The 24623-nt window shown below is 48.4% G+C and overlaps 1 protein-coding gene and 1 non-coding gene across 21 annotated transcripts in view; both read left to right on the forward strand.

The window, feature by feature from the left end:
- Nucleotides 1–24623, forward strand: part of EPB41L1 (erythrocyte membrane protein band 4.1 like 1) — a 164808-nt gene that overhangs the window by 53429 nt on the left and 86756 nt on the right. For 16 of the 20 annotated variants that reach the window (XM_021921095.2, XM_021921096.2, XM_031656722.1 and 13 more), the window contains 2 exons: nt 332–456; nt 2352–2420. The exons of 2 other annotated variants lie outside the window; for them this stretch is intronic. The gene's annotated coding sequence lies outside the window, so the exon portion shown is untranslated. Of the gene's footprint in view, nt 1–331; nt 457–937; nt 1708–2351; nt 2421–3755; nt 5054–24623 lie in introns of those variants that run through there. 2 more of the 20 variants (XM_021921092.2, XM_017944854.3) reach the window with 2 other exon arrangements.
- Nucleotides 622–725, forward strand: LOC116270906. The gene has a single exon (XR_004179210.1). It is a non-coding gene; the product is annotated as a small nucleolar RNA U13 (small nucleolar RNA).

The following is a 24623-nucleotide window of genomic DNA, read 5'->3' on the forward strand; positions in this document are numbered from 1 at the left end:
TGGGATTCAAAACCAGAGGCTGTACTGAGTCTTATCCACTGGACTGTAGAGCACACAGGAGGAAAAGGACAATCAGTCCAGCTGAAGACTGAGTGAGCAAAGAAGGACTGGTCCGGTGAACTTGGCAAGCCCCAGAAGCACACACAGGCCTTGAAGTCCATACATTCAGTGTGATGGGCAATCTGCCTTTTGCCTTTGAATCTAGGATTTCTGAAGCTCTAGGCCGACTGTGTCCCTGTCTGTTTGATGTAGCCTGGCTGCAGCCTGAGCCCTGGACAGCCAGATTCATATTTTCTCTCTCTGTTTCTCTTTCTCCTACCCACCACCCCAGTGCTTGGGCCTAGAAATGGATTCTGCCTCCAGCTGCTCCTCCCTTGAGTCCTGATTTAGTCAGCACATTGTTATTAAAAACTCCAATTTGTCCTGTGTACTGGGATACAGAGGCCAACATGGCAGGTAAACACATGCTGTGGTCTGGATGTTTGTGTCCCCCTATAATTTATTTGTTGAGATCCTAACCACCAAGATAATGGTATTAGGAGGTGGGGCCTTTGGGAGGTGATGAGGTCATGAGGGCTCCACTTTCATGAATGGGATTAATGTCCCTATAAAAGATCCCAGAGCCTTTGGTAGTTCATGAGCATGATGATTGGGTATTCACGTACGTGTGTGAGATGTGCCACCTTCAAACCTTGTTACAACATCAACGCATTACCTGTCTGACATGGAAAAAAAAAAGAGTGATCTCAGAGAGCTAGATTTCCCTTCTACCATATGATGACAAGCTAGAAGGAGCTATCTCTGAACCAGAAAGCAGCCCTCTGTAGACACAGAATCTGCTGGCACCCTGATCTTTGACTTCTCACAAAAATGTGAGAAACAAATTTTTGTTGTTTATGAGCCACCCAGTTGATGGTGTTTTGTTATAGCAGCCCGAAAGCAGAACTTCATACCATTCTCTGGCATTTCCCAAGAGGTAGTGACAAAGATGTCTCTTGGTTCCTCCATGGGATGCATGATTTCGAATTTGGAAAAAATACCTCTGTTGGGGGAGGTAGCATGTGCTGGGAGCCCTTGTGTTAGGGGTCAGGCTTGGGCTGTGATGCTGCCTCGTCTGTTGCCATGCTGGGTGACCTTAGGCTGGTCCTTGCCTCTCTCTGGTCCTCTTCCTCCCCATCTACCAAAGGAGGGGATTGGCTGGAATATGAGAACAGTCCCTGGCGTTTGTGGGGCATTTGCCTGGTCTATGTGTCATGTGCTCACAGGAGCCCAGGCTGATTCCAAGGTCCCTTCCTGCCTGGCAGTTGGCTCCTGGGTCTCACAGGCCCTGGAAGTGACCTCTGGGCTGGGTAGCTCATCAGCTTCCCCACACTCTAGCCTGTGGGGTCTCCTGCTGGCTTCTCAGAGCTGATGGAACAGGTTCCAGCAACACAGCCCCTGACACAGAAGCCAGACCTGTCCAGCAGGGACCCCATGCACTGGTGGGCGTAACCTCTTATTCTTACCTTTGGGCAGGAAGTGGGGAAGGCTGGAGTGGGGATGGAGTGAGAGCAGACCTTCAAGGCCCCTGAAACTATGCAGTTAGCCTAGTCCTGCCTCAGGAAGGGTGGTGAAACCAAAGCCCTAGAAGAGCAGCTTTCCCCAAGACTTTGCCAAGTGTCACCAAACTATGCTGGAACCCAGATCTACTGACCCCTCCCTGCACAAGTGAGTCGTGTGCTCAGCTGTTCCTGGGCCTTGCTCACGGAGTGGGGGAGGGCAAAGGATAGAGCCTGTGTGCACCTGGCCAGGTGGAGAGTGGCCACATTTTATCCTGATGTTTATGGTTGGTGGGGGAGAAGTGTCTCCATGTCATTTGTCATGTTTCCCTGCCTCCTGTCATGTTTCTCGGATAAGTTCCTGGGTCTCTTGCCCAGTTGATTCAAACAGCCTATAGGTTGAGTGTCCAGAGGAGGGGGCAATGCAGAGGGCGAGACTTTGTGCCAAATGGGGACAGGAGGCCTGGTGAGTCCTGCTGTGCACCGTTCCTGGTGGTGGAGCCGCTCAGCTGTGAGTGCCCATCCTTTCTCCTGGCCGTGGCCATGTGGCCTAGGCTAGCAGGCCCTGGAAGAGCCTGTCTGTGTCCTTCCTGGTTCTTGGTGTCTACAGCCTCACCCACAACCCTGAAGCTCTGGGCTCTGCTGCTCAGCTCTGGCACAGAGACTGGTTTGGCAGGTTTAGCCACACCCGTGAGCAGTGTGAGGGCTGGGAGCTGGGGTGGGGCACGGCTGAGGAGGCAGTGCTGCCCTGTGCTTGCCCCCATACCCCCAAATCCCAGCCTCACTTCTGCTGCCTTTTCTACCTTTCTCAAGGAAGGCTTCCTGGCAAGCTGGAAGGCAGAAGCCACGCAGACTTCTAGTCCTGGTTCCACTACTTACTCGGTATGTGGCCCTTGGCCAGCCCCTTTCCCTTCTTGGACCTCAGTGTCAGCACCTGTACAATGGGTCTTTGGGCTCAGTGATCCTCAGACAGCCACGTTGTATGATTCTAGTTGGGACTCTGCCATTTTCTCTCCATTCCTGAATAAACGATAGAGCACTGACTGCCGCAGGTTCTGCCTTGGTAAAATGAGTGCCTCGACCCTTGCTCGCTTCCTGGGGATGTCGATAGGATCAGCAACATCCTAGCAAGCATCCAGTCTCCATGGGAAAGTTTTCTTTCTATAGTTTGGCCTGCCCTTATCTGGTTCAAGCAGAAGGAGAGATGATACCTAGAGATGGGGCTTTCTCTAGGCCCCCTCCCACACTCCACTTACCCTGAGACCATAATTGACTGAACCAGGCTTTCTGGACGGCTCTGTGATTGGGGGAGGGGCAGAGGTAGAGAACAAGAACACAGAGGAAAGGCCCTCGCACTTGCTGCCTCTCGTTCCTCCCGACCTTCAGATCAGCCCAGGGTTCGGGGGAAGAGGGGAAGGCAGGAAAGTTCCACCGCTGCTACAGGCCCCCTCTGTGACACTGGGAAAATTGTGTACTCTCGCTGGACCTCAGTTTCCCTATCTAATCAGGAAGACACATGTCTTCCAGATCACATGCCCTCAGAAAATTTAAGTTCTGTTGCTTTGTTTGTTTGTTTGTTTTTGAGACAGAATCTCGCTGTGTTGCCCAGGCTAGATTGCAGTGGCGTAGTCTCGGCTCGCTGCAACCTCCGCCTCCCGGGTTCAAGCGATTCTCCTGCCTCAGCTTCCCAAGTAGCTGGTATTACAGGCATCCACCACCATGCCTGGCTAATTTTTGTATTTTTAGTAGAGACAGGGTTTCGCCATGTTGGCCAGGCTGTTCTCAAACACCTGGCCTCAGGTGATCAAAGACCTCAGGTGATCACTCCTGCTGGGATTACAGGAGTGAACCACTGCGCCTGGGCAGAAAATTTAAGTTCTAACAATGTATAGATCAGAAGAAGGAATGGGAGTTAGATGAAGAGGTCATTCCCAGTCTGAGATGGGGGATAGAGAGAGAAGAAAAAGGGAATTAACATTCATTGAGCACCTATGTGCCAGTGCTATGCCAATTACTTTGCATACAATACATACACCGTCTACATTCCCAAGTCTCCTTTCCAAGTGGCAGCCAGAGTGAACTTTGCAAAATACAAATTTGACTGGCTGCGGTGGCTCACGCCTGTAATCCCAACACTTTGGGAGGCTGTGGCAGGAGAATGGAACCCGGGATGTGGAGCATGCAGTGAGCCGAGATCACGCCACTGCACTCCAGCCTAGGCAACAGAGCAAGACTCCGTCTCAAAACAAACAAACAAAAACAAAAACACAAATCTGACCATGTCACTCAGTGCCTTTCCTCTGCCCTTAGAATAAAATCTAAACTCCTTACAATGGTGTACAGAACCCTGAGTGAGCCGGTCCCTGCTTCCCCTTCCAGATATCTATCTCTACTGGTCTCTATTGGTCATTGGAAATGATTCTATTGGTAATTTCCATCAGCCACAGGAGTCTTCTCTTTATTCATTTAGCAAATTCATTCCAGCCTCAAGACCTTTACACATGCTTAGGTTCCCTCTGCTTAGAATTCTTTTCCTGGCTCTTTGCCACCTTGGCTCTTTCTTATTCTTTACGTCTCAGTTTAATTTAGTCCTCCCACCCCCTGCACTGCTTTTTTCACCACCTCTTGATTCCTTCATAATGCTTATCACAATTTGTAGCTATTTGTCTTTTTCTTTTAATGTCATGTTCACTCTGGATTCCACATGGTATGGTGCACAGTAGGTATTCAATAAGTATTTGTTGGATGAATGAATGAATGAATGAATGAATGAGTTGTAAGGAAATGAGAGAGTGCTGGTTGAGTGCCTGGCATAGGGTATGGCTCTCAGGAGGTGCTCATAAATGGCAGCTTTTAGTGAAAACTGACATGGCAGAGATAATAAATACCCACCGATAGATTGCATACATGGTGGGTAGGGGATGCAGCGGGCAATTAAGGTTGGAAAGTGATGCGCTCGTGCCAGATCTTGGGGGTCCTTGATGCTTGGCCAAAGAGTTTAGACTTCCTGAAAGACAGTAGCTGGAAGTCATTGCTGGGCCATTAATGTAACTATAAAGCCCTACTTCTGAGATGTGGGCTCAGCCACTTTGCGTTCTCAAGGGGCTGTGCTGTATGGTGGTGGGGGTGCAGGGTGGCAGACAAACCCAGAGAGAGACAGGCTGGGAACCTTTCTGGTGTCATTCTCTGAGACAGGCTATTCCCACAAGCCCAGAAGGAGGGGACACAGTTAGGAGCATGCTGTGTTTTCTGATTCCACGTGGCCATTACACTGTTTCTGGGGAGTGGAGGTTAGGGGTGACCTAAGAGTCAGATGCTTGAATTTCTATTTGAGCCCCTCCCCTTATCACCCATGTGACTTCTGCTAGGCTCATTCGAATCTCTGATTCTGTTTCTTCATCTGTAAACAGGCTGCTGTTCGTACCTGTCTCATAGTTTTCTTGGGGAGGATCAATGAGGTAGAACCTGCAAAGGGCTTAGCAGAAAGCCTAGCACCTACTGAGCGCTCAGTAAAGGTGAGCTATTATCTTCCATTCAACAGTGGGGGATTCAGAAAGGTAGATTCAACCACAAGTGCACAGAGGCATGAAACAGGAGGGTGCTTTGGAATGGCAGGAGTTTCCTGTGTGTGTTGTGGATGGCAAGGAGGCAAGTGGAGTGGCAGGTGGGTCCAGCTCCTGCAGCCCGTGTGTACTGGCCAGGAGCTGACACTTTATCTGGAAAGCGATGAAGACACTGCAGGGTATTAGGCTGAGAATGATGTGATCCGATTTCTAGCAGTGGGGGGATGAATTGGAAGGGTAAGCCTGGAGACCAGGAGACGGATGGTAGGCTATTGGTGTGGCCTGGTGAGAAGCGATGGGCTTCATCTCAGGCTCGTGGAAGTATAGAAGAGGGAATAGATCCCAGAGTGAGTTGAGACAGAGAATGGACAGAGTGTGGGGCCTGATGGGTCTCTGGGAAGGGAGGGGGGAGAAAGGAACTTGTTTTGGATGGCTGCAGGCTTTCTCAATGGGGTGGCTGATGAGATTATAAAGCTGAAAGTATGGACAGTGCATGTGGGTTTTGATGCCTGTAGTTTGACTTTTCTGGGAATTCAGTAGCTCCCTGAGAAACCTCTCTTTCATCTGACTCTCTGTGTAGAAAATCTTTCTAAAATCTCTGAATGATGACTCCTCCATTAGGGATGAGGAGGGCCTCCTGTGGGGACACTGTACATACCTCCTAAAGAGGGGTGGCAGCTTGGCCTCCTTTGGTGGTAACAAAGCTGGAGATTTTATTTGGAAGCTGTATTTCAGAGTCTATCAGTTTTCTTGTGATTTTCTTCAAAGCATGTACAAAGAGGCAGTTCCAGTTAGTGGAATATATATATATATATATATATATATATATAATTTTTTTTGAGATGGAGTTTCTCTCTTGTGGCCCAGGCTGGAGTGCAATGGTGCCATCTTGGCTCACTGCAACCTCTGCCTCCTGGGTTCAACTGATTCTTCTGCCTCAGCCTCCCGAATAGCTGGGATTACAGGTGGCATGCGCCACCACGCCCGGCTAATTTTGTATTTTTAGTAGAGACGGGTTTTCTCCATGTTGGTCCGACTGGTCTCAAACTCCCGACCTCAGGTGATCCACCTGCCTCAGCCTCCCAAAGTGCTGGGATTACAGGTGTGAGCCACCATGCCCGGCCAGTGGAATGTTTTGTGTATTTATTCCACTGCTCTGGGCCAAGACTAGGCAACTTTTCAAGAGTGGTGAAAGGTAAGCTCCTGCGTGCTCCCTCTCCCTATTATTTTCTTGATGGGTGTGGACTGGAAGCTCACATTCCAGAGAAACTTAGGTCTTAGATTATCTGTCTAATTTTCCTTACGGATGGGAACAAGAGAAGGTGCATGCAAGTTGCTCATGATTGTGAATAATGCCACAGCTGGGCTTGGCCCAGGCACCTCACTGCCAGCTACAGGTTTTCCCATGGCATGCACTGTCTCTGGAGAGGAGGATAGGGGTGATAAACTCATGAACATCAGCACAGCCCCCGGCCCATCTCAGAGGCACACACCTAGTGGCAGCGGGAGGGCCCCCGCAGACTGGAGAGGACTCAGCTATTGTCCTAAGCCTCCGACAGTGAGGCTCATCCATACCCCGCCTCTCATCTGAGATGAGCTCAGAGATATGACTGAAGTTTCAGGGCTAAAACCAAAGGGATTGGGTTGGTACCCCCTCCTTATGAGAAAAGCAGAGGAGAGCCCTGTCTGGGTCTGGAGGAATACAGTCTGCATCCCCACCCAAGCTGATTGCAGTGATGAGGAGATGCCTTTGTCTGAGTTGCCAGGGGAACCGAAGTTTCTGCCTTCTTCTGAGGCCCTGATTGGCTCCTGCTGGAGCTTAAGCTTTGGTGAATGGAAGGGCCTCTCTTCTGCCTACACCTTCCCTGAGGTGAGAGACAAGCACGGCTGGAGTCCCCATGGATGCACTGTGTTGGTGTCTCTGTCCTACCTCCTTAGCTGGGGGTGCTGGATACCCTTGCTTATTCGTCTTTCACTAATCCCGGGCAGCATCTGCTCCAGGCCTTTCATCCTTCTAGGTCCAGGAAAACTAGCCTAAGAATCAGGAAACCTATACACCAATCCTGACATAGCCAGACTCACTCTTGGCCTTGGGCATGTCTCTTCTCCCTGGGCCTCGGTTTCCCTACATGGAAAAATGAAGGCATTGGGCTAAACTCTGGTCCTTCCAGCTCTGACTTCCCTGACCACACAGCCCACATCCCCTCCTCTCTGACCTTCCGTGGCCCTTCACATGCCTCTGACCGCATTCTCTCTCGTATGTTCCCTTGTAAGATGCAGGTCAGAATAGGGGGTTGCAACCAGCCTTGAGAATTGTTTTGGTTTTCTCTAGGAAAAATTGTGCTCCCTGAAGGCTGTCCTAAAAGCCCCACATCCTGCAATCCCCCTTGTTCTCATCTGTCTCACCTGGACCGAGCCCCAAGGTCAGAAGCCAGGAGGAACAAATGATGGGTGCTCATGTCTGTTGCAGGGTGGGGCTAGGCAGTGTGCAGACAGGAGCATGCGGGGGTGGGCAGGGGCAGCTGGAAGAGCCCTGGAGCTCAGCAGTCCTGGGTTCCAGGCCTAACTTGTCTACCTGCTGGCTAGGTGACCTTGGGAGGGTGGCTTAGTTGCAGTCTCCCCATCTATCACACAGGAATAATAATGCCACCTCACAGGGCTTGTTGCCAAGATGATGTGTCTGCCATACAGGAGACACCAAGTTCCCTTCCCTGCTCTCTCTTCTAAACAAGGCAGGGAGATAGGGAAAGTTCAGATCGAGGAGGGGCCCTAGGCTGCAGGACCTGAGGTGCCCCAGGCAGGGCCTTAGATGCTGCTCATTCCTGGCAGTGCCAAAAAGCAGGGAGAAAAAAGTATTGCCTTGGGCGGATGGGGGAGGCTGTGTGTCAGAGCTAATGTTTGAATAACACTTTTAAGATCCTCCAGGGACCTCAAATGAGGATTTTTCAGATGAGCTGAAAATGGAGCAAAGTAATGAGACTGAGCTCACTGGCAGGAAAGGGAGCAACCTTAATTGGTACTGGCCCTGCCTTGGCCCAGCGACACTCATTACCACAGGCTGCCCAGGAGGATGACCCGTGCATTTGGGCTGTAAGCAATGTCAGTTTCTTAGCATGGGGTGTGATGGGGTTGCATCTGGTAGTGACTCAGCCCTGCTTCTTGTCGACTCACCAGGTTGAGGGTTAAAGGGGTCTTCTTAGACCTTCAGAGCCTGGTTTAGTTTTTAGCTTTGTGACCTAGCCTCTCTCCACCTCTAGGGTCTAGAGGCAGCAGCCCAGACCTGACCACTATCTGTCAGAGTTGTGGTGGGAGGCAGGGATGGGATGTTGAAGTCAGGTATGAGTTGCTGGGGGACCTTCTCTCCTTTGCTGAGGTTTGCCTGGGGTCCTGGATGAGGTGGGTGGAGAGAGGGAGGAAGGGGCATGCTCAGAAGAAAAAAGACTGGTGGGTGTGTGGGTGGGTGAATTTGTCCCAGTGAGATGTGACTGTCTGGGCAAGCTTGTTTTTGTGTAGCTTACATGGAGGAGGTACAGAATGTAAGGGACGTGTCTCAAAGAGGCTGAGGGATGGGCCTAAGAAGCCAGCATGGGCAGGGGTAAGGGGTGGGTCCTGGGGGTGGTTTGCGAGTCCCTGTGGAAACACAGGTGGTAGAACTGGTATGGACCAAGAGAGTCCTATTCTGAAGACACCAGAAAATTCTGACCAGGCTCTTGTACGTGAGACCTCTCCTGTTTTGCTTGGGCTGGACTGGGGGGTGAATGGCCGCGGGTGTGTGTGTTACCGCTTCTCCTGGGAGCCTGGTTTGCATTGTAAATACTGCTCCTGGAGCCACTGGTCATGGTGGGGGCACTTTTTCAGACGCCTTCCTGGGGAATGTGTGAAGGCTGATTATTAGATCATTCTTGGCACCTGGTTTGCGTTATGAATGCAATTGGGGGGCATAAGGGCAAGCGTCAGGTCACTAGTGGGTCCCAGGCCACCCTGACCCCAGGCTCACTGCTCCTGAAGCGCTCCCTCTCCTTGATCTCCTGGGCCAGCACACCCCACTTTCTGGCTTTCTCACCCCCTCTCTGGCCTGCCTTCATTTGCCTGTTCCTGCTCCTCTCCTTAACCGTTCAGTGTGTGGGTTCCTCAGGGCTGCATTGCAGTTATTGTCTTTAAAATAATACCGTTTTTTAATTTAAAAAATTCAATTTATTCATTTATTGTAAAACATACAAAGGAGAGCTCACTATGTTGGCCAGGCTGGAGTGCAGTGGCAACTCACAGGTGCAGTCACAGCCTCAAACTCTGGGACTCAAGGGTCCTCCCACTTCAGCCTCCAGAGTAGCTGGGATTACAGGAGTGTGCCACTGCACCCAGCAGCTTTTTTTGTTTGTTTGTTTTTTGTCTTTGAGATGGAGTCTTGCTCTGTTACTCAGGCTGGAGTGCAATGGCGCGATCTCGGCTCATTGCAACCTCCGCCCCCCAGGTTCAGGTGATTCTCATGCCTCAGCCTCCCGAGTAGCTGGGATTACAGGCACCTGCCACCATGCCCAGTTAATTTTTCTATTTTTAGTAGAGACAGGATTTCTCCATATTGGCCAGGCTGATTTCGACCTCCTGACCTCAAGTGATCTGCCCGCCTTGGCCTCCCAAAGTGCTGGGATTACAGGCATAAGCCACCTTGCCACCTTGCCCAGCAGTTTTTTTTTTTTTTAAATTAAAACCATAATAACATAGTACCAAGATTTGGGAAAATAGGAAGCAGAAAAAAATTACTCCTAAATGTGATTGGGAGCTTGGAGTGTTTCCTTTCATCAGTTTTCCTTTGCTCTTTCTTGCATAGTCATAATTTCTACTGCATCATCAGTACTACCCTGCATTTTTCTCTTAACGGTGTATCGGAAGCTGCCTTCTGTGTTGTTACTGAGGATTCTATTAAATACATGATCGACTCATCCCTTTTCCTGCTGATGGATATTCAAGCTGTTTCCAGTTTTTTTTATTATGAATAACAGTGCAATGAACATTGCATAAAATGTTCTTCCTGTATTTCATATGATGATGTATCTTGGGGTGAACACCCAGGAAGGGAATTCTGGGTAAAAGGCTGTGGCTGCCTTATAGGCTCTCGGTAAACTTGCCAAACTGCTATGCCAACCTTTAACCCCCAGCATCCAGGGTGAATGGCAGGAACTGTTTTTTATTTCTCTCTCTTTTTATTTTATTTTTTAAAATTTCTCTCTCTTCCCGCCCCACCCACCCCCCAAGATGGAGTTTTGCTCTTGTTGCCCAGGCTGGAGTGCAATGGCATGATCTCGGCTCACTGTAACCTCTGCCTCTGGGTTCAAGGGATTCTCCTGTTTCAGCCTCCTAAGTAGCTGGGATTACAGGAGCCCGCCACCACACCTGGCTAATTTTTTTTTTTTTTTTTTTTTGAGACAGAGTTTTGCTCTTGTTGCCCAGGCTGGAGTGCAATGGTGCAATCTTAGCTCACTGCAACCTCTGTCTCCTGGGTTCAAGTGATTCTTCTGCCTCAGCCTCCCGAGTAGCTGGGGTTACAGGCATGCACCACCACACCCAGCTAATTTTGCATTTTTAGTAGAGATGGGGTTTCTCCATGTTGGTCAGGCTGGTCTTGAACTCCTGGCCTCAGGTGATCTGCCCACTTCGGCCTCCCAAAGTGCTGGGATTACAGGTGTGAGCCACCACACCTAGCCTGTTTTTTAATTTCTCTTAGGTCTGAAGAGCCTGTTCCTTGTGTGTAGGGACTGCTCCCAACTATCCTCTGTCCATGCATTCATTCATCCTAAGGCGGGAGGCAGAATAGGGCTGTGGAGTTAGGCTGCCTGGGTTCAAGCCAGCCTCCCCTCTTAACCACCTTGAGTCTACTTCCTTAGCTGTAAAGTGAGCATCATAACAGGGAGCCACCTCACAGGGTCCCTGTGAGGCTTTCTATGCATGAAAGCATGGAAGATACTTGATATACAGTAAGCCATGATGACAATGGTCAGGCCTAGAGAGAGGAAGGGGCTGGTCTCTCACCACCTGGTGACGCAGGGGCAGAGCTGAGGCCAGAATCAGGCTTCCCGCCTCCAGTGCTCTCTTTCCCTGATGCCAGGCTACTGCTGTGGATGGTGTGGTTTATGGGGTAGGTGGCCCTCTGTTTGAGAATATGTGGGAAGGGTGGAGTCCCTGGATGGAGCTATAAAGTGGAGTCTCTCCCTTTCTTCCCAGAGCCATCACCTTCTTTCTGGGGTGCTTTCCCCCACAAAGTTATCTCTCTAGGTTAGAGCTTGGGGCCCCAGCTCAGGCCTGTTCCCCAGAGGTATATCCAGGGGACATCTGGCCCCAAGGAGTCTCCCTGGCTAGCCCTTGAGGAGGGCGTTTCGGTCTGGAGGTAAAGGTGAGTTCTGAGGACCCCTCCCTAGGTGACTGTGTAAGTTTCCTAATGCTGCCCTAACAAATGACCACATACTTAAAACAACACAAATGGGTGACCCTAGACTTCTAGAGGTCGAAATCTGAAAATGGACCATATGGGGCTGAAGTCAGGGCGTTGGAAGAGCTGCTAGGGGAGCATCCTTACCTGACCTTTTCCAGCTCTCCAGGCCGCCCACACGCCTTGGTTCATGGCCCCTTCTAGTAGCTGCGTCCCTCCCACCTCTGCCTCCGTCATCACATCTCCTCTGACTCTGACTCCCCCAAATCCCCTTTTGACTTACACGAAGCCCTGTGGTTACATTGAGCCCATTCAGATAATCTAGGACCATTCTCCATCTCAAAACTCTTTACCTCATCACCTGTGCAAGGTCCCTTTTGCCATGTGAGGTAACATATTCACCTGATTCTGGGGATGAAGACATGAACATCTTTGTGGGTGGGGGGCATTATTATGCCTACTATGGCAGCGAGTACCAAAGATCTCTCTGGATTACTGGACCCCCAGGTCCTGCTGGAATTGTACCACTAGCCTCCAACATGGAGGGAGGGCTTGGGGGCCCAGGCCTGATATGCTGTGGCCAGGGAGGGGTATGAGAGATTCTCCATGATGGGGCCTGGAAGGAAGGCAGTGCACCTGTGATAGTGTGGTAAACGTGTTCAGTGAGGCAGACAATGGGAAATGTCACCCCTGGCCTTCAGAGGTAGGCCTGGTAGGTGTGGGACCCGCTGTGAGGCACTGCCGCAGAAAGCTAAGCACCCGCTCCACACACCGCCATCACTGCTGTGTGTGTACTTGTGCTTGTATGTGTGTGCACTCATCTGTGTCTCTGCATGAATACTCTTGGGAGGGCAAAGGAACAACTCTTGAAAAAGGTCCTTTCTGCTCTTGTTCTAAGAAAAATAATTACACAAGTGACTAATTTTATCCCTAATCCCATAATTACTTTATTATGTAGCTGGTGAGAGGACCTGAGCTGTGTCTTTGGCGCCACTCTGGCTGCTAGCCCAGTTGGCCTGGTCCACCAGCGTGGAGCCCCGCCTTGCTTCTGGCCTGGGACTGCCATGAGGGCAAGATGAGTTCCATTCTGGCTGAGATCCTGCTACCCTTTGGTATTTGGGGTCTGAAAGACCACCATTTCTTCCCAGCAAGCCCATGCACAAAGTAAGAGCTTGTGTTTAGGGAATTAAGTCAGTAGATTCAAGAGGATCTGGGTTCTAGTTCATCCCTCTCATTAACTTCCTCCCTGACCTTGAGCATGCCATTTCCCTCTGGATCTCAGTTCTGTTGTCTGTGATACACGGCCCTGGCCAGCTTAACACTCCATGATTCCATGACGAGAAATAGGAGAACTAGAGCTTTGAGATGGAAGTACCTTCTTGCTACCTGCTGAAAGCACACCCCAATCATAGTATTAAAGATAATATTAATAGCAGCTGGGTGCTATAATCCCAGCACTTTGGGAGGCTGATGCAGGCATATAGCTTGAGCTCAGGAGTTTGAGACCAGCCTGGGCAATATGCAAACCCTGTCTCTACAAAAAATACAAAAATTACCTGGGCGTGGTGGCATGTGCCTGTGGTCCCAACTACTCAGGAGGCTGAGGTGGGAGGATCGCTTGAGCCTGGGAGGTTGAGGCTTGCGGTGAGCCGAGATCATGCCACTGCATTCCAGCCTGAGCAACAGAGTGAGACCCTGTCAAAAAAATAAATAAATAAAAATAAATAAATAACAGTAATATCCATCATTACTTCATAGCAAACCTTGTACCTGATTCTTCATTTACATTTTTCTCATTCTATACTTGGATGACTAGGTGAGGCAGGTTTCACGGAAGAGGAAGCTGAACTAGCAGTTGATAAAGTGACTCACCCGTCATGATATGGTAGAGCTAGCAGTGTAGCCTATGCTCTTAGCCTCTGCCCCCATTGGCTTTTTCTACTGTATAAATAAATGATGGGCCACTCAGCTAGGAAGCGGTGGGGCTGGGATTTGAACCCAGGTCTGTCTGTCTCCAAAGTTCTTGCCACCTCCCAGAATTAGGCTTGCAGGGGTGATTGTACTCTTGAACTTCAAATATGCAAACTTAAGCTTGACACAAGAAACAGCGATGGTGAAATAAATTGGAAACTCCAGTAGACCAGAGAGTTGGTAGCCCAAGGTTGTGTTCTAGCTTTGCCACTGGCTCACGCTGTGAACTTAAGCAGATCCCCACTAATTCCTAGGCCTCAGTGTTCCCATGTGCATGAGGGGTGGGATTCGATAGTATCCAAAGGCCTTCCTGGTATTGATGGTTTGACATTCTAGGCCATCTGGTCCCAGAAGATACTGTGGGGCAGGAAACCAGCCCATGGTGGAGACCAAAGGGTGGGTGAGTTGGCAGCCCTAGTTATTTCTGTTACATTTATTCCCATGAGAACAGAGATTGCTTGGACTGTGTCCCACTGAACATTTGCAGAACAACTTACCCAGGCCATAGAGTTGAGAACAAAGAGTGGAGGAGGTAGTTTCCAGGCTGTCCCTGCAAGTTTACTGCCCAGCCTGGGCCATTAGCTCCTCAGGGGTCCAGATCTGGCATCTACTTTGCTCCAAAGGCTGCATTGGCCTCAGGTAGGCAGAAGCAATGGCTGCACGTCTGTCTGCGGGAGTCCATGTGGGGTGCCTAAGCATAATAAATAAGAACACTATTTTGTGTTTTCTCTCTTTTTTTTTTTTTTTGAGCCAGGGTCCCACTCTGTTGCCCAGGCTGGAGTGCAGTGGCTTGATCACGGCTCACTGAATGCAACCTCTACATCCTGGGATCAAGTGATTCTCCTGCCTCAGCCTCCCGAGTAGCTGGGAGTACAGGTGCACGCCACCACATCTGGCTAATTTTTGTATTTTTAGTAGAGACAGGGTTTTGCGTGTTGATCAGGATGGTCTTGAACTCCTGGCCTCAAGTGATCCGCCTGCCTCCATCTCCCAAAGTGCTGGGATTACAGGCATGAGCCACCATGCCCAGCCTACTTTGTATTGTCTATTATCACGGCCTGCAATCCACTTTCCTTGAAATACTACGTTTAATTCTCTTAAAACCATACGAGGTAGGCGTATGGTCATTCCCATTTTACAGTTGAAGAAACTGAGACTCAAAAGGTTAAGTAATTTCTTTCAGATCACACAACCAATGAGGGATAGAGTGGGATTTGGGATTCTGCCTCCGGAGCCCACGGTCTTGGCCTTAGGGACTGATACTACATGGGCTGAAGCAATAAGCATTAGGTCAGGAGTCAGCTGATTTGGAATCCCCTCTCCACTCACCATCTGTGTTTCCTTTATCTGTTGCTTTATCTGTCTGGATTTCCGTTTCTCTCTGCATAAAATGGGTATATTAATACCTGCTGGTTGGGATTGATTTAACGGTCACTGAGATGAGGGGAAGTGCAGTGTCTAGCCTGTGGCCTTTCGCCTCTTGCCCCTGCCTCCTTCCTGCTTCCCTCTGCATATCTGAGGCTCCTGCCACCCTGGAGGTCTCCCACACATAGCTCATAGCTCAGACCTTTGCATAAGCTGCTCTTCTGCCTGGAAGTTGCTATCTCAGCCTGTTGTTGTAAAGATAGACTTCCTTTACATCTAGACTTCGATCCTTTACTGTTTCCTTGAGGATTCTGGAAAGGGGAAGCGGGTGAGGTAGGTTCTCCCACAGGCCTGTTCAGTGATTATCAGAACAACCCCTCGGTAGGGGCAGAATTGAGGGTAGCGGGTAGTGTCCTGAACACCCTGGAAATATAAATCCCTCCAGAAAATTTCCTCCCTTTATACTTGACAGCTTAGGAAGGGCGTGCATGTGAGGTGAGTGTTTCCTCTTTGGATCACCTTCCTATTACTGTGGTCTCACTTTTTCAGTTCCCCCTATTTCTCTGTCATCATCTCATGACCTTTTACTTGCTTGTTTGGTTTTCTTGCTAGAACTTACAAAAAATTTTTCAAATTTGTGGTAAAATATACAGAACCTAAAATTTACCATCTTGACCACTTGTTTTTTGAGGGAGGGTCTCACTCTGTTGCCCAGGCTGGAGTGCAGTGGTGTGATCTTGGCTCACTGCAACCTCTGCCTCCCAAGCTCAAGCAATCCTCCTGCCTCAGCCTCCTGAGTAGCTGGGACTACAGGCACATGCAACTGTGTCCGGCTAATTTTTTTTTTTTTTTTTTTTTTTTTTTTTTTTGAGAGACAGGGTTTGACCGTGTTGCCCAGGCTGATTTGGAACTCCTGGCCTCAAGTGATCCAAGCACGTCAGCCTTCCACAGTGCTGAGATTATAGGTGTAAGCCACCGTTCCTGGTCCATCTTAACCATTTTTAGGTACGTGTACAGTTCAGTAGTGTTGGGTAGGTTCATATTGTGCAACACCATCACTACCATCCATTTTCAGAACTTTTAAATCTTTTTTATTTTTTTATTTTTTTAGAGACAGTGTCTCACTCTGTTGCCTAGGCCTGCGTGCACAGGTGCAATCATAGCTCACTCCATCCTTGAACTCCTGAACTTAAGCAGTCCTCCTCCCTCAGCCTCTTGAGTAGCTGGGGCTGCAGGTATATACTGTGGTTTTTTTTTTTTTTTTTTTTTTTTTTAAATGGGGTTCTTCCTTTGTTGCCCAGGCTGGTCTTGAACTCTTGACTTCAAGTAATCCTCCTGCCCTGGCCTCCCAAAGTAACTGGATTGCAGGTGTAAGCCTGAATTTTTTAATTTTTTAAATTTATTTTTCCAAGGCAGAGTCTTGTTCTGTTGCCTAGGCAGAAGTGCACTGGCACGATCACTGCTGCCCCAACCTCCCAGGCTCAGATGATCCTCCCATCTCAGCCTCCCAAGTAGCTGGGAGTACACATGCATGCCACCATGCCTGGCTCATTTTTTCTTTCTTTTTTTCTTTTCTTTTCTTTTCTTTCCTTTTTTTTTCTTTTTTTTTTTTTTCGAGACAGAGTCTCGCTCTGTTGCCCAGGCTAGAGTGCAGTGGCTCAATCTCGGTTCACTGCAACCTCTGCCTCCTGGGCTCAAGGGATATTCTCCCCTCAGCCTCCCAAGTAGCTGGGACTACAGGCATGCACCATCACACCTGGCTAATTTTTTATTTTTTTTAGAGACAGGGTTTCATCATGTTGCCCTGGCTGGTCTTCAAGCGATTCTCCTGCCTTAGCCTCCCAAGTAGCTGGGATTACAGGTATGCACCACCATGCCTGTCTAATTTTGTATTTTTAGTAGAGATGGGGTTTTGCCATGTTGGTCAGGCTGGTCACAAACTCCTTACCTCAGGTGATCTGCCCACCTCGGCCTCCCAAAGCGCTGGGATTCCAGGCATGAGCCACCACGCGCAGCCAAATTTTTTAATATTAAAAAAGTGAAACTCTATATCCATTGAACAATAACTCCCATTTCCTCTTCCCCCCAACCTGTGGCAGCTGCCATTCTCCTTTCTGTAACTGTAAATTGGACTAGATACCTCAGATAAGTGGAATCATACAGTGTTTGTCTTTTTGTGACTGGCTTATGTCACTTAGTATAATGTCTTCAAGTTCACCCATGTTGTCACGTGTGTCAGAATTCCCTTCCTTTCTAAGGCTGAATAATATTCCATTGTATGCATGTACAACATTTTGGTTATCCACTCATCTGTCGATGGACACTTGTTGCTTCCACCTCTTGGCTATGTGAATAATGCTGCTATGGCCTTGGCTGTACAGAGATCTGTTTGACACCTTGCTTTCAATTATTTTGGATATAACCTCAGAAGTGGAATTGCTGGGTCGTATGGTTAGCACTTGTGTGTGTGTGTGTGTGTGTGTGTGTGTGTGTGACAAGAGTCTCGCTCTGTCGGCCAGGCTGGAGTGCGGTGGCACGATCTCGGGCTCACTGCAGCCTCTGCCTCCCAGGTTCAAGCAATTCTCCTGCCTTAGCCTCTGGAGTAGCTGGATTACAGGTGTGTGCCACCACGCCCGGCTAATTTTTGCATTTTTAGTAGAGACAGGGTTTCACCATGTTGGCCAGGCTGGTCTCAACTCCCAGCCTCAGGTGATCTGCCCGCTTCAGCCTCCCAAAGTGCTAGGATTACAGGTGTGAGCCACCATGCCAGGCCAGCACATTTTTTAAAGCCACTATTTATTGCATGCTTAATATGTGCCAGGAACTGGGTTAATTATTTGACGTATATTGCCTCACTCAATCCCTGCGTTCACTCTGAGTAATAGGAAGAATTATCCCCAGTTTGCAGCTGAGAAAATAAAGACTCAGAGAGGTTAAGTTATTTGCTCAAAGTGTCACAGCTAGGAAGCTTTGGAACAAGCACTGGAACTTTGACCTGCTGCCAAAGCCTTGCTTTTAACTATTGTGACATGCTGCCTCCCAGTGGCCTCTCTCTCCACCTGTCTATAGAATTTTCTGCCTCTGTTGTGTCCCATTGTTTTTTCTCTCTTGCATTGTGTGTTTTCACTCTCTCTGGAAACTTTGAGCAACTTGAGTAAAGGCCCTTTGACTGCCAAGAAGTTTTTGTGAGTTGGAAACTTAGAGTGGGAGGCCTGTAATTTGCTTTCTAATCATAGTCCTCTGGATTTATAGCTGCCTGTCTCCCAGTGACTGACAGACTCTCATTCAGCCTCTTGTGGTGATTGGCTTGTGGATCCATAGAAAGCCGGCCCAAGAGGGCCAGCTTCCTGGGTACAGGGACGCTGTACTCTCAGAGAGGCAGTGTGGGAAGGGAGAGGGCCTGGCTAGGCCAATGAGGATTCTTTTGGCTCACTGATTTCCTAGCAACAACAGAGGCAGAAAATTTTACAGAAAGATGGGAAAAGAAAGGCTATGAAGTAAGTTCTAGTACAATTGCCTTTTTCTGATTTTCAAAACTATCAGAGCAAAAATATTCCTAAATTTGGTTCGAGTTTTATAAGTTCAAGCCAGACTTAAGATTTGCGTAATAGTCAGTTATCTTTCTGTCATCCTTTAAAAAATGTTTTTTTGTTATGCAAAATTTCGAACATACATAAAACTAAAGAGTATAGTGGAATGTACTTCTGTGAACCCATTGCCTAGGTTTAGCAATGATTAATATATAGAGTCACTAGTTGTTGCTCAGTAAATAAATAGATGTTGATTGATTACAAAGCCCTTCCCCTCTCTGGGTCTCGGTTTTCCCATCTGTGCAGTAAAGGGATAGGATTAGATTCTTTCTTCTTCTTCTTTTTTTCTTTTTGTAAGATGGAGTTTCGCTCTTGTTGCCCAGGCTGGAGTGCAATGGCGCGATCTTGGCTCACCACAATCTCCGCCTCCTGGGTTCAAGCGATTCTCCTGCCTCAGCCTCCTGAGTAGCTGGGATTACAGGCATGTGCCAACATGCCCGGCTAATTTTGTATTTTTAGTAGAGATGGGGTTTCTCCATGTTGGTCAGCTGGTCTCGAACGCCTGACCTCAGGTGATCTGCCCACCTTGGCCTCCCAAAGTGCTGGGATTGCAGGCATGAACCACCATGCCCGGCCTAGGTGTTTTTGCTGTTGTTGTTGTTTGTTTTTGAGACAGAGTCGCACTCTGTCACCCAGGCTGGAGTGCAGAAGCACAATCTCTGCTCACTGAACCTCTGCCTCCCAGGTTCAAGCGATTCTCGTGCCTCAGCCTCCTGAGTAGCAGGGACTACAGGTATGCACCACCACACCTGGCAACTTTTTTTTTTTTTTTTTTTTGTAGGGATGGGGTTTTGCCATGTTGGCCACGCTGGTCTTGAACTCCTGGCCTCAAGTGATCCATCCACCTTGGCCTCCCAAAGTGCTGGGATTACAGGCATGAGCCACTGCACCCAACCAGAATTAGGTGCTTTCTAAGAGACATGGTAGTCAAAGTATACACTTAGATGTCAGACACAATTGTTTTTCCATTTATTAGCTAGGTATCTTCAGGCAAGCTGGGTCTCAGTTTTCTTATCTGTAAAGTGGGGATACGACTTCTCAAGGGTGGTTGTAAGCACTGAATAAAGTAGCTGTTTTCTTGCTAATACTTTTATTATTGCTATTTTGAATATTAATATTCTGGTTGGAAGAATCCATGTATTTCAGAAATGCAAAAATAAATTGGAATGGACTAGAATTCATGCCCTAGGATTTGGCTTCTTTTTTTGTCCCAGTCAGCAGATAATCAGAAGCCCAAAAAATGAATAGTGCAAGAGCAGGCCCAGAGTGAGGGCCATCCAGGCTGATTTCATCTCCCCTCTGCCCCTGCCATGTATGAGTGTCACAGCCCCCACCCCCATGAGAGAGCCTGACCAGCCGCCCCCTCCCCTAATGAGACAGGCCCAAGATGGAAGAGCCCAGAGGTGGAGAGGGTGGCGCTGCAGGATGTCTCGTTGCTAGGATTTCTGAGGAGGCAGCAAGAGCCTGTTTCCAGAGCTGGGAGGGAATGACGGGCTGGTGTGTAGATGTATGGCACGTGGCCCCAGATGGGGTTTTGTGGGATTCTGGGTAGGGGACAGCAGCTGGGAGAAGGCACTGGGGGCAGGAGGAGGGGCTTTGTAGAATATGGCCCCTTTCATAGACTGTGGGCTCACGATTATCTGTTCATTTCTTCCATTTACCTCCTTATATGTCAATATCAGACCTGCATTGGAATCCTGACTCACTCTATGACCTTTGGCAAGTGTTGTGCTGCTATACTTGCTGGCCCTCAGTTTTCTCACCAATGGGAGGGCTAAGTGAAACATGTATAATAAAGTGCTCTGTAAAAAGGAAGACAAAGTAGAAATGTGAAGGTTCACTACAACTGTCATGTTTATTATTATAATTATTTTTTCTTTTACTGTCAGATGAGGGAATTGGACTCTGTTTGGTTTCTATGCATGAATAGGGAGCCCTGGAGGGTACTTCCACTGTGAGGGCCTGTGTCAGGAGACTGTGGGAATTGGCTAGATGGGCTCCATTAGTGAAATTCCAGGGAACAACTGAAGAGGGCAGCAAAGTTCAAAGCCAGAGAGGCAGCCTGAGGCGGGCTGTGGTTGCTGAAAGGTGGGGGCTCTAGTGAGATTCCAGGAAGCACTTTCAATGGTTCAGGCCAGAAGCTTTGAGTGAGGTGAAGGTAACAGACCTTTCTTATATAAATATGTTTACACATATATACCAGAAAGTAAGCAACAAAACAAAACCCAAACGTACACAAAAGAAATAATTCCACTATCATAAAACAACCTCTGGTAACATGTTTTAAAATATTTCCTTCCAGTTTGCTTTTTGCTAGGCATGTACACATACATACATATTTTATAGAAATTGGGGCCCGGCACGGTGGCTCACGCCTGTAATCCCAACATTTTGGGAGGCTGAGGTGAGCAGATCACTTGAGGTCAGGAGTTCGAGACCAGCCTGGCCAACATGGTAAAACCCTGTCTCTACTAAAAATACAAAAATTAACCAGGCATGGTTGCGGGCGCCTGTAATCCCAGTTACTCGGGAGGCTGAGGTGGAAGAATTGCTTGAACCCAGGAGGTGGAGGTTGCAGTGAGCTGAGATCGTGCCACTACACTCTAGTCTGGGCAACAGAGCAAAAACTCCATCTCAAAAACAAAACAAAAGAACAAAAAACACATTATAGAAATTGGATCATTTGTTACATACCCTTTTGTCTCTGCTTTTTTACTGGTATTGTGTTAAGAACGTGATTACATAGCCACATACAGATCCACAACATTATTTTGTGGTAGCTGCGTAGTATTTCAGCATACGTATGTATCACTATTTATATAACGTAGCCACTATTGTTGGACATATATATTAACTCCAATACTGTACTTCACTTTTGTATACAGTGCTTAGACAAATGTTCTTATAGCCACATCTTTGTGTCTTTCATTGTTCGCTAAGGATCAATTCCTAAAAAAGAATTTCTGCGTTAAATGGTATGCACACTTTTAAGGCTTATCATGTGCTTTTTCAAAGTACCCTCCAGAAAGATGAAACCGGTTGATAGCTGCATTGACACTGTCTGAATCTGCCCAATTTATTGGCGGCTCATTGTCTTAATAACCCGGCAGCGGTAGCTTAGAGGGTGGGAGGCTGACTTGCATGGATTGGGTGGAGGGAGGCATCAATAGCCACTCTAAAGGGACTTCGCAGAGAGAGGCCCCTGGGTGGCCCAGTGGGGCTGGATTGGACTGTGTTGAAGGGGCTTACCTGCACAGGCTGTGCTGTGCCGGGTTGTGTTGGCCTGACTGTAATTGGTTATGGGAGGCAGTGCTGGGCGGTTGGTCTGGGTTGGCTGCAGTGGCTCAGGCCTGGCAGTCTTGTCCCTGGTGTGATCCTGGGCTCAGCCTGGTGTGATCAGCGTGGTCACCAATCCAAGACATTAATTCTAGAAGGTGGCGTGGCCTCCCTGGCCATGCTGACAGACTTGTCCATTAACGTAGTGGAGAGTGATTCATCAGAGCTGGTGGTGGCAGCAGTAACTCTGACGGAGTGGAACTGCTCTCACCATCCTGTCACTTGGCCTCTAAAAATAACTCTTGCCTGTTCCGAGTGACCGCACTGCCAGGTGTCTGGAGGTGCAGTCCTGTGGTTGTGGCTATGTGAAGGAGGGTGTGTGTGTGTGTATGTGTGTGTATGTGTTGGGGATAGAGGTGCCATCTGGGGGCCTCTTGATTGGTTGACCTCTGAGCCAGGGCTTTGGGGTGGGGGTATGAGAGGCACACCAGATTCTCTCTTTTCTACCCTCTCATAGCTGGGGACAGAGACAGCTAGTGGGGGTAGGGGTATCTTTCAGGACCACATGCTCACTCCCCGCTGAAAAAGGTGGAGAGAGTGGAATGGAGAGGGTGACTTCAGAAGCAATATGACAAGGGTGAGACAGGCTCTGGGGAGGCACAGCATTTAGCCAATCAACATTTATGTCCCACAAAAGCCCATGTAAAAGCTCATCTTCTTAGTGAAGTCTTTAATGTAGGGTTCCTTTAAATCAGATACAAAATACAATATACACAGAAATACAGGTAATTTCTTATCGTGGCTGATTAGAGATCGTCTAGCCCAAGTCTTAACCAAGTGTCCATGGATTCAAGGGGTGATCTACGCATGGGCTTCATGAGGTCTCTTGATGCCTGAAAGATAATAAAGGTAGTGGGGGTGTGTGTGTGTGTGTGTGTGTGTGTATGTGTGGTGCATGAGTGTGAGTGTGACTTTGTGTGTGTGTGTGTGCATGTGCATACCCATGTACATTTTTCTGGGAGAAGCTCTGCAGTTTTCATTGCATTTTCAAAGGAAATCACAACCCATAAAAGGTTTTTCTTTTCTTTTCTTTTGTTTTTTTTTTTTTGTTTGTTTGTTTTTTGTTTTTTGTTTTTTGAGACAGTGTCTTGCTCCGACGCCTAGGCTGGAGTGCAGTTGCGCGATTGACTCACTGCTTCTCTGCTTGCAGGTTCAAGTGATTCTCCTGCCTTAGCCTCCCAAGTAGCAGAGAATACAGGCACACACCATCATCCCCGGCTAATTTTTGTATTTTTAGTGGAGATGGGTTTTCACCATGTTGGCCAGGCTGGTCTCAAACTCCTGACCTCAGGTGATCTGCCCGCCTCGGCCTCCCAAAGTGCAGGAATTACAGGTGTGAACCACTGCACCCAGACCCCTAAAAGGTTTAGAACTACGCTAGTCCAACACCCTCACATTACAGGTAAGGAAATTGAATCCAGAGAGGAAAATGACTGCCCAAGATCTCACAGCAAAGGTCAAATCAAGGTTTCTTGATGCCCAGCCTAGCACCCTCTGCCACACAGGACGCCATCCTCCCCTGCCTGGTTCCTTGAGCCAGGGTCTAGCTACCTATAGTAGGCAGGATCACAGTACCATTTTCCATAACCTCTTGGCTGGCATGGATCCAACTGAACAGGCTTGAGGCTTTCAATCACGGGGGCAGCTGAGCACTCACCTCCAGACCTTCCCACTCCCAGGGGAAAACCCATGGGGCATTTCCTGACTCATTCCTTTAGAGGGCATCTTTGCCCAGGACAGTTTAATCTGTCTGTTGACATTCTCATCCTGGTGGGACACTCCCTGATACAGGAAGTGCCTCTGCCTTGTGGGAAAGGAACTGACTGTCGGGTCCTGGAGGACAGGAAATGGAATGGGTGAGTAGGCCTGGGAATATTATATGTTGGAAAGGTCATAGCTAGTGGCAAGAGACAGATGCTGTCTCATTGTATATGGGAGGAATTAAACTGCCATAGGAATGAATAATAGGACTGATAAGTAACATTTATTGAATGCTTACTATAAGTTAGACACTCTTCTAAGATATGTACATGTATCACCTCCATTAATCCTTCTAATGACTCCATATGGTTATTATAAGGAAACTGAGGCACAAATAAATTAAGCACAGCTTGGAAACAGCTGAGCCAGGATATGAAGTCAGGTCCTCTGACTCCAGAGTATACATCATTCTGGAGCCAAAGTGTAGGCTCCTAGCCTCTCTGCTGGCAGACCTGAAACTCCAGTGTGTGTTAGAATAACAGGAGGGCTGATGAAAGCACTGTTGCTGTTCCAAACCTCCTAGTTTCTGACTCAGTAGGTCTGTGTGGGGCCTGAGGATTTGTGTACTTAAGAGTTCCCAGATAATGGCCAGGCGCGGTGGCTCACACTTGTAATCGCAGCACTTTGGGAGGCCGAGGCGGGTGGATCACGAGCTCAGGAGTTCAAGACCAGCCTGGACAAGATGGTGAAACCCCCATCTCTACTAAAAATACAAAAAAATTAGCTGGTTCTGATGGTGGGTGCCTGTAATCCCAGCTACTTGAGAGGCTGAAGCAGATAATTGCTTCAACCTGGGAGGCAAAGGTTGCAGTAAGCTGAGATTGTGATCCCGCCTCTGCACTCCAGCCTGGGCAACAGAGCGAGACTCTGTCTCAAAAAAAAAAAAAAAAAAAGGAGTTCCCAGATATTGCTGGTGTTCCAGAGACCACACTTTGAGAATCATCCCTATTTCCTGATAGGAAGAGATGAACAGAGGGAAAAGAAGTGGTGACTGATCTCACCTGGATTATTGCAATGTCCCACTGTGGTTCTAGGCTTCTCCTACACTCTGGTCACTGACTCTTCATCAGGAGCA

This window comes from Papio anubis, chromosome 16 (genome assembly GCF_008728515.1).
Source record: "Papio anubis isolate 15944 chromosome 16, Panubis1.0, whole genome shotgun sequence".
In the NCBI taxonomy this organism is placed as follows: domain Eukaryota; kingdom Metazoa; phylum Chordata; class Mammalia; order Primates; family Cercopithecidae; genus Papio; species Papio anubis.